Genomic DNA, 6879 nt, shown 5'->3' with positions numbered 1-6879 from the left:
AGCCGCTATTCAGATCTTTTTTTTCAATGCCATGTATTTTTTAGAAGGAAAAAGAAATTTAAATCATGAATTCAAAATCATATACTTATTTAACGATTATTATTTTTTAAATATTAATATTCTAATCAAAGATTAAAAAAGTTTTGGGTTAAGTTTTAAATTGAAATAGAAAAGGGACTGACCTGTAAAACCCAATGGATCTAATTAAAATTTTAGTAATTTGATTAACCTAGCTAAACTCAGTTTAATTAATATAATTTTTTTTAATAAAATTTTTTTTTTTTAATAAAAATAATTTTATCCAGATTAATCTAATGATTTGATATATAATGGGAAGACTTGAACTCCTCAATCTCAATTGTTATTAATAATAAAGATGGTAGAAGAATTACGAAGACTCTCTCTGTCTCATAACATTGATAATGACATGGGCTATCAAATATTAGAGGATAAAATGAACTACTGTAGTGGTCAATAATGTTCTTGTTGACGGTTAATTTCCACTTTTTTTTTTAATTTTTTATTGACAATGTTCTTCATTCTTTTTTTCTTTTTATGTTATAGTTATCATGGAGTGTAAGTATGTTGATGGAGAGCTCTTCTATCAATTTACATGGATATATATATATATATATATATATATATATATATATATATATATATATATATATAAAAGATAATAAATATAGGAATACAAAACTTTTAAAAGATCAGAGAATTTTAATTCATAATTTTATAATTGAATATTTTTTATAAGTAGTATGTTGTAAGTTTATAATTCTTTAAATAAATTCAAAAACTAACATAAACTTGAAAACCTAAAGAAAAAAAACAATAAAGATCCAATTATTAAATATAAGATTTTATTTTTTAAACTAAATAAGAAATAAAAATAACTAATAAAGCAAATAAATTTTACTAAAAATTTGTAAATATATTAGACTAGTGAGCAAATATATTTAGTTTATCATCACAAATACATCCTAAAAAAAAACATCCAACAAAAACCTAGAAGTTTATACATGTTTAAAACTATAAGCAAGCAAAAACATAACTCATGACAAGCGTGTGTTCAACATAAATATAATAAAACGAATTCTAGTATGCATACTTAGCATATAATCTAACCTGCAATTGATATTAATTTAAAATTCTAGCATGCATACTAAAGGGTACTTATTTATTGAAGTAGTTTAAGGTAATGAAATTTTTGTTATTATTAAAGATGAATCATTTGTCCTTAAGATTTTACTGCTTCTCACCTGTGCAATTAGGATATTTGTAATATATCTTTCAAGACTCTAACAATACCACTTTAGTTTAGATGTACTTTTAAACAATGTTTTTGAAAAAAAAAATATGAAACTCAAATGTGTTTTAATAATTAAGATGAATCTAATCTCTAAATTTGAGAGAAAAATCAAAGATTAAAATGAGAATAAAACACTAAAATATGAGGCAAGTAAGAGTACTGTAAGAATCTGAAAAATTCAAGTTGAAAACTCTTTCTTCGCTTCGTTTTTAATAGTGAGTTTTGGAAGGGAAAAGGAAGAAGAATTAATTCCTACCATTATCAACCTCTGATTAATCATTATAAATCAGGAATTAAATATAGAAAAATAAAAAATTATTTAAGTAAAAAACCAAGAAATTTTTTAGATGAATTTTTCATTCATGTTAATTAAATAAATTTCCAGCTAGCACTTCACTGATTGTTTGCATCACATGAGAAACCGCAGTACTGCCGTCAAGGATCAATACATTTCTCGCATGCTGTGCTAGTTGTTTCTCAGGCCAGGTGCTGCAATTCCAAGAGAGAATGGATTCTTGCAAGGATTGATGGAGGGGAGTGGTCGGAGGGGACCCGTGTGTTTGCAATTAGAGGGACAGATTCGTTTGGAAGAAATTCTGATATCTTTATGGGTCAAGCTGGTGACTGACGGAAGCATTCTTTCCACGAGTGAGTTCAAATATTTTTTGGAGTTTTCTTTGCCTCTTATCTCTTGACTGACCAGAATTTATTTATGTGAATTTAAATGACTAGCAAACGACTTTCAGACTTAACAGTTTTAGTGTGATAGAAATTTCTTTTGGTGTTTACATATGTTACTAACAGAGTCTTAGACATAAACAGTCATTTGGAAAAACTCATGTTGGTAATTTATGGACTGTTGTTAAGTCCGTCAACAATAAATATACCAATGGATTTACAAATTGATACAGCACGCCAAAAACAAATTTATCCGCTTTATTCTGTCAGTATATCCATCGGTAAATATAACATATCACCGACAGAATACCTTCTGTAATTTCATCGGTGCGTTAATAGTAGCAGTGATATATGCAGTAATTCTTTTTCACCTCTCTGGAATATATCGACAATCTAGTTCTGTCAGTAACCCCATCAGTAATAGTGGCATTTGTAGTAATTTTTTTTCAACCCTCTAGAATATACTGACAGAGTTGTGTTGTTGGTAACCCCGTCAGTAATATTTTAAAAATATTTTCTTAAAACAAATATTGAAAAAAAGTAGAAAAATAATTAAAATAAAATCAATTAGTATAAAAATAAAATATTTATTACAAATTTAAACATTTGTACATTCAAATACAATAAATCTAAAATAGAGGCGACGCTGGAGGAGAAGGTTGATGGTCGCAGGAACCGTAGGGCCAATTAGGGGTTGCATATGAACCACTCATATATGATCTCATCTCCATTACCAATAAACAGAGTTCTTTATAATCAGTAGCGAGTCGTTCATATTTATCATTAAGATCGGTTGTTCGATCCTGTACCCGTTGGTCTAATATCACTGTGAAATCAAGAGTCTGAATGCTCAGAATCGATTGCATCCAACTGTCAAAGCACTATGGGTTGTCTGCAAGTTTAGCTATAGTGTTAGAGAGTCCGTACACACAATTTCTATCGGGTCCACGATGATCTTGCCTTCAACCACAAATCCAGATCGATATCTAGATGGGTCAAAGGATCGTCCCCGTATCTCTCCTTCAACTGTTGTTATATGTATCATGGAAAGAAAAAATAAATTCATCAAATTCAAGGAAATAATAACTTACACATGGGTTTCAACAAAAAACTCCATTGGGCTTGGCTCGAGTCTAAGAATCATAGCCTACAATAAAAAATGTTTTCAGTTAAGCATATTTATAAAAAAACAACCAATAAAAAATGGATGTTAAAAAAAAATCCTACCATCCACTTCGCATGTGAAACGAATGGAATTGAGCCACCGGTGTGCGTGACAACAAAACCATGAACATGCCGGTTCTGGTTATCCATATCGGACTATGACCGTCGAGTGAAATGCGCGGACATCATGTGCTGAATGTATACCACCCATACAGCCTCTAAGACATATGGCGATTTGAAATCCTTCCAAACCGCCATATTATTCCAACTTAGAAGCTCTCTTTCTTTTGCATATTTTTTGGATTTCTTTTGCGCCTCGTACAAAAAATCACGCAATCTATATGGTACAAATTACTTATCTGTTAGCAAATGAAAAATAAAATTTTAATATTTGAGAAAAAAATTTATCCTGAATTCGATTTTATCTAATTGTAGCGTGATTCTTTGAAACCCTCCTCGCAAAATTATCATCAACTCTCTCCCATTCAAAATTTCCTCTGAAGTAAAAATTTATAAAAGGAAAATTTCAAGAATTTCAATATATGGTTCAAATTAACATTAAAAAATATTTAAACTAATACTAACTTTGAACCTTGAAAACCATACATCAACCTGCGGTTTCTATTCAGGATGTTTGGAAACTTGTCTTCATTGAAATAATTGAATTTCCATCGACGATTTAAAGGCCAATATTATTGTTCTAGCAACCTCAATATTTGTAAACTTGAAATTGCATTCGTTAAATGATATTATTTTTTAAAAAAATTATTAAACATGTCGTTATGAAAGCAAAACAAATTTATATTGAAAGGTCGTCCTTTCTCTAGCCTCGTACTTGCGGGTAAATGGATCCTGCTATGAAGAGACCCCCCTTGATGTTGTGCATCACACTCGAGGAGCCCTCATCATGAGTCGATGTGTGTGCCTCAAGTGCCTGTTCTTGGTCGGCTCCTAATGACTCATGGTCGTCACCATCACTTCTAGAAGAACTACCAGCGATTGTTCTAGCAACCTCAATATTTGTAAACTTGAAATTGCATTCGTTAAATGATATTATTTTTAAAAAAAATTATTAAACATGTCGTTATGAAAGCAAAACAAATTTATATTGAAAGGTCGTCCTTTCTCTAGCCTCGTACTTGCGGGTAAATGGATCCTGCTATGAAGAGACCCCCCTTGATGTTGTGCATCACACTCGAGGAGCCCTCATCATGAGTCGATGTGTGTGCCTCAAGTGCCTGTTCTTGGTCGGCTCCTAATGACTCATGATCGTCACCATCACTTCTAGAGGAACTACCAGCGATTGTGTCCTCTCAACATGTAATAGACTTTCCCCTAGACATCTACACAAATTAATGGATAAATTTTTTTAAAAGATTCCTATTTTTTAAAATTTTTTGGAAACATCTACCCTATATGGGAGACTACCTAAATTTTTTAAACTTGGAAATACATAATATATATGCTACAAATCAGTTGATTTTATTCAATTTCTTCTAACAATTTAGCATAATTCAATTTCATAGAAAATTTTCATTTTCTACGTGATAATATTTTAAATCATAAATTTACAAAAAATTATTTTAAATTTTAAAAAATTCAAAATAATAATTAAAATTAATCCTACACATTTAATTGAAAATGAAAAACAAAATTGAAAAAACAACAACTAAAATTCAAAAAAATAATGCAAAATATATTACAATAACACCTAAAATTAAACACAATTATTTCTAAGTGATAATATTTTTAATCCTAAATTTATAAAAATTTATTCTAAATGGAATAAATACAAAATAGTATTTAAAATAATTTCTACACATTTAATTGAAATTGAACAACAAATTTAAAAAAATAACTAAATTTCAATAAAATAATGCAAAAATTATTTCAATAACAACTAATAGTCATGTCATTTATTAATTAATAAAATTATTAAGAAAACAAAATTGAACAAAAATAATGCTCTATTTCAGCTCTTAATTAAGAACAACAAATTTGAAAAAACATAATGAAAAGAAGCACCAAAAAGAAAGAAAAAGGAATGAAAAATTATTACCTTAATGACGTGCTTTATGTAAGCTCTTAATTAAAAAAAAACAATAAAAAAATACATTGTTAATAAACCAAAAAAAAAAGAAACAAAAGAAGAAAAATGAAGAAATACAACATACTTAGGATGTGAAGAAAAGAGAATGCTTGATCTAAGGTGAGAAGGAGAGAGAGAAGAGAAAGAGAGAAGAAGATGAAGCCCTAATCTATCATGATTCAGGTCTTTTATTTTAGTTTTTACCGACATGAAATTAAATATTAATATTTTTAGAAAGCCCTAATCGATAATATAAAGTCAAATGGAAATTCTCAACTTGTGCGAAAAGTTTTAGAAAGCCCCTCCATATATTATCGATGACTTTTCATTCCGTCGGTGATTCTATTAGGAAAAAAAGTGAACAGTAAAAACATCATTAATTATTTTCGCATTGAGAAGTGAATTAGTTTCCATGGTCCCTGGAATATATCGACAGACACATTCTGTCAGTATACCCATATGTAATGAATACCGTGAATTGTGTCAGGTTGTAGGGGCACAATTCCCATAGTCTCTGAAATATATCGTTGAACACATTTTTTCAGTATACCTGCATGTAATGAACATCATTAACAATGTCAGGGTGAAGGTGAACAATTCCCATGGTCTCTGGAATATACCATCGAACACATTTCGTCGATATACCTGTATGTAATGAACACCGTGAATAGTGTCATGGTGAAGGGGCATAGTTCTCATGGTCTCTGAAATATACCGACAAACACATTCTGTCGCTAAACCTGTATGTAATAAACACCATGAACAGTGCTAGGGTGAAGGGGAACAATTCCTATGGTTTCTAGAATATATCAACAAATACATTCTGTCGATATACCTATATGAAATGTATAGTATGTCAGTATTTTTATCAGTGTAAAACGGTGTCTGATGCTAAATTGCATATGTATTCCTTATTTATCCATCCTACAAATACTTAAATTCATAGCTGCACATACAACACAATAACACTAGTTCACATCACAATAAGAAAATAAATATTTTCTTGTCTTTCAATAATAAATTAACATCATTGTTATTACATTGAAGTGAATCTCGTCCATAAATATTACATTATAGCTTATGACATTACACATTTGTGTTGCGCAAATTCATCAGAGTTCTCTTCTACTTCATCAATTAACAAGTTCCTACTCGAAGGCACATCCCTACCATTGTCATACTTTGAAATACAATTGATTTTTGTTCTCAATTAAGGCTCGAAATAGTACGAGATAAATGTTGAGATCTCTTCAACAATATAGGCCTCACATATCGAAGCCTCAACATATGCCTTGTTTTTTGCTTTTCTCTTAAGGTTGAACAAGTACCTGCATGAAATTAAATGAATGTTTTGAAATAAGCAAAGGAAGATAATAAATTTTTAATTATGATGCATGTGTTAACCCTAACCTCTCAAATGGATACATCCATCTATATTGTACTGGGCGTCCAACTTTTGCCTCAAACAGTAAATGTATGGGTAGATGCTTTATTAAGTCGAAAAATGTTAGAGGGAATATCATCTTAAGTTTGCATATTATTTGGACGATATTCATTTTAAATCTCTTTATGTTTTGTGTCTGCAACTTGTTGGAGCATATATCTCTAAAGAAGTGACTAATCTCCACGAGTGCAT

Source organism: Populus trichocarpa, chromosome 4 (assembly GCF_000002775.5).
Source record: "Populus trichocarpa isolate Nisqually-1 chromosome 4, P.trichocarpa_v4.1, whole genome shotgun sequence".
NCBI lineage: Eukaryota > Viridiplantae > Streptophyta > Magnoliopsida > Malpighiales > Salicaceae > Populus > Populus trichocarpa.
The sequence above is the reverse complement of the archived record's forward strand: the minus strand, read 5'-3'. Positions refer to the sequence as shown.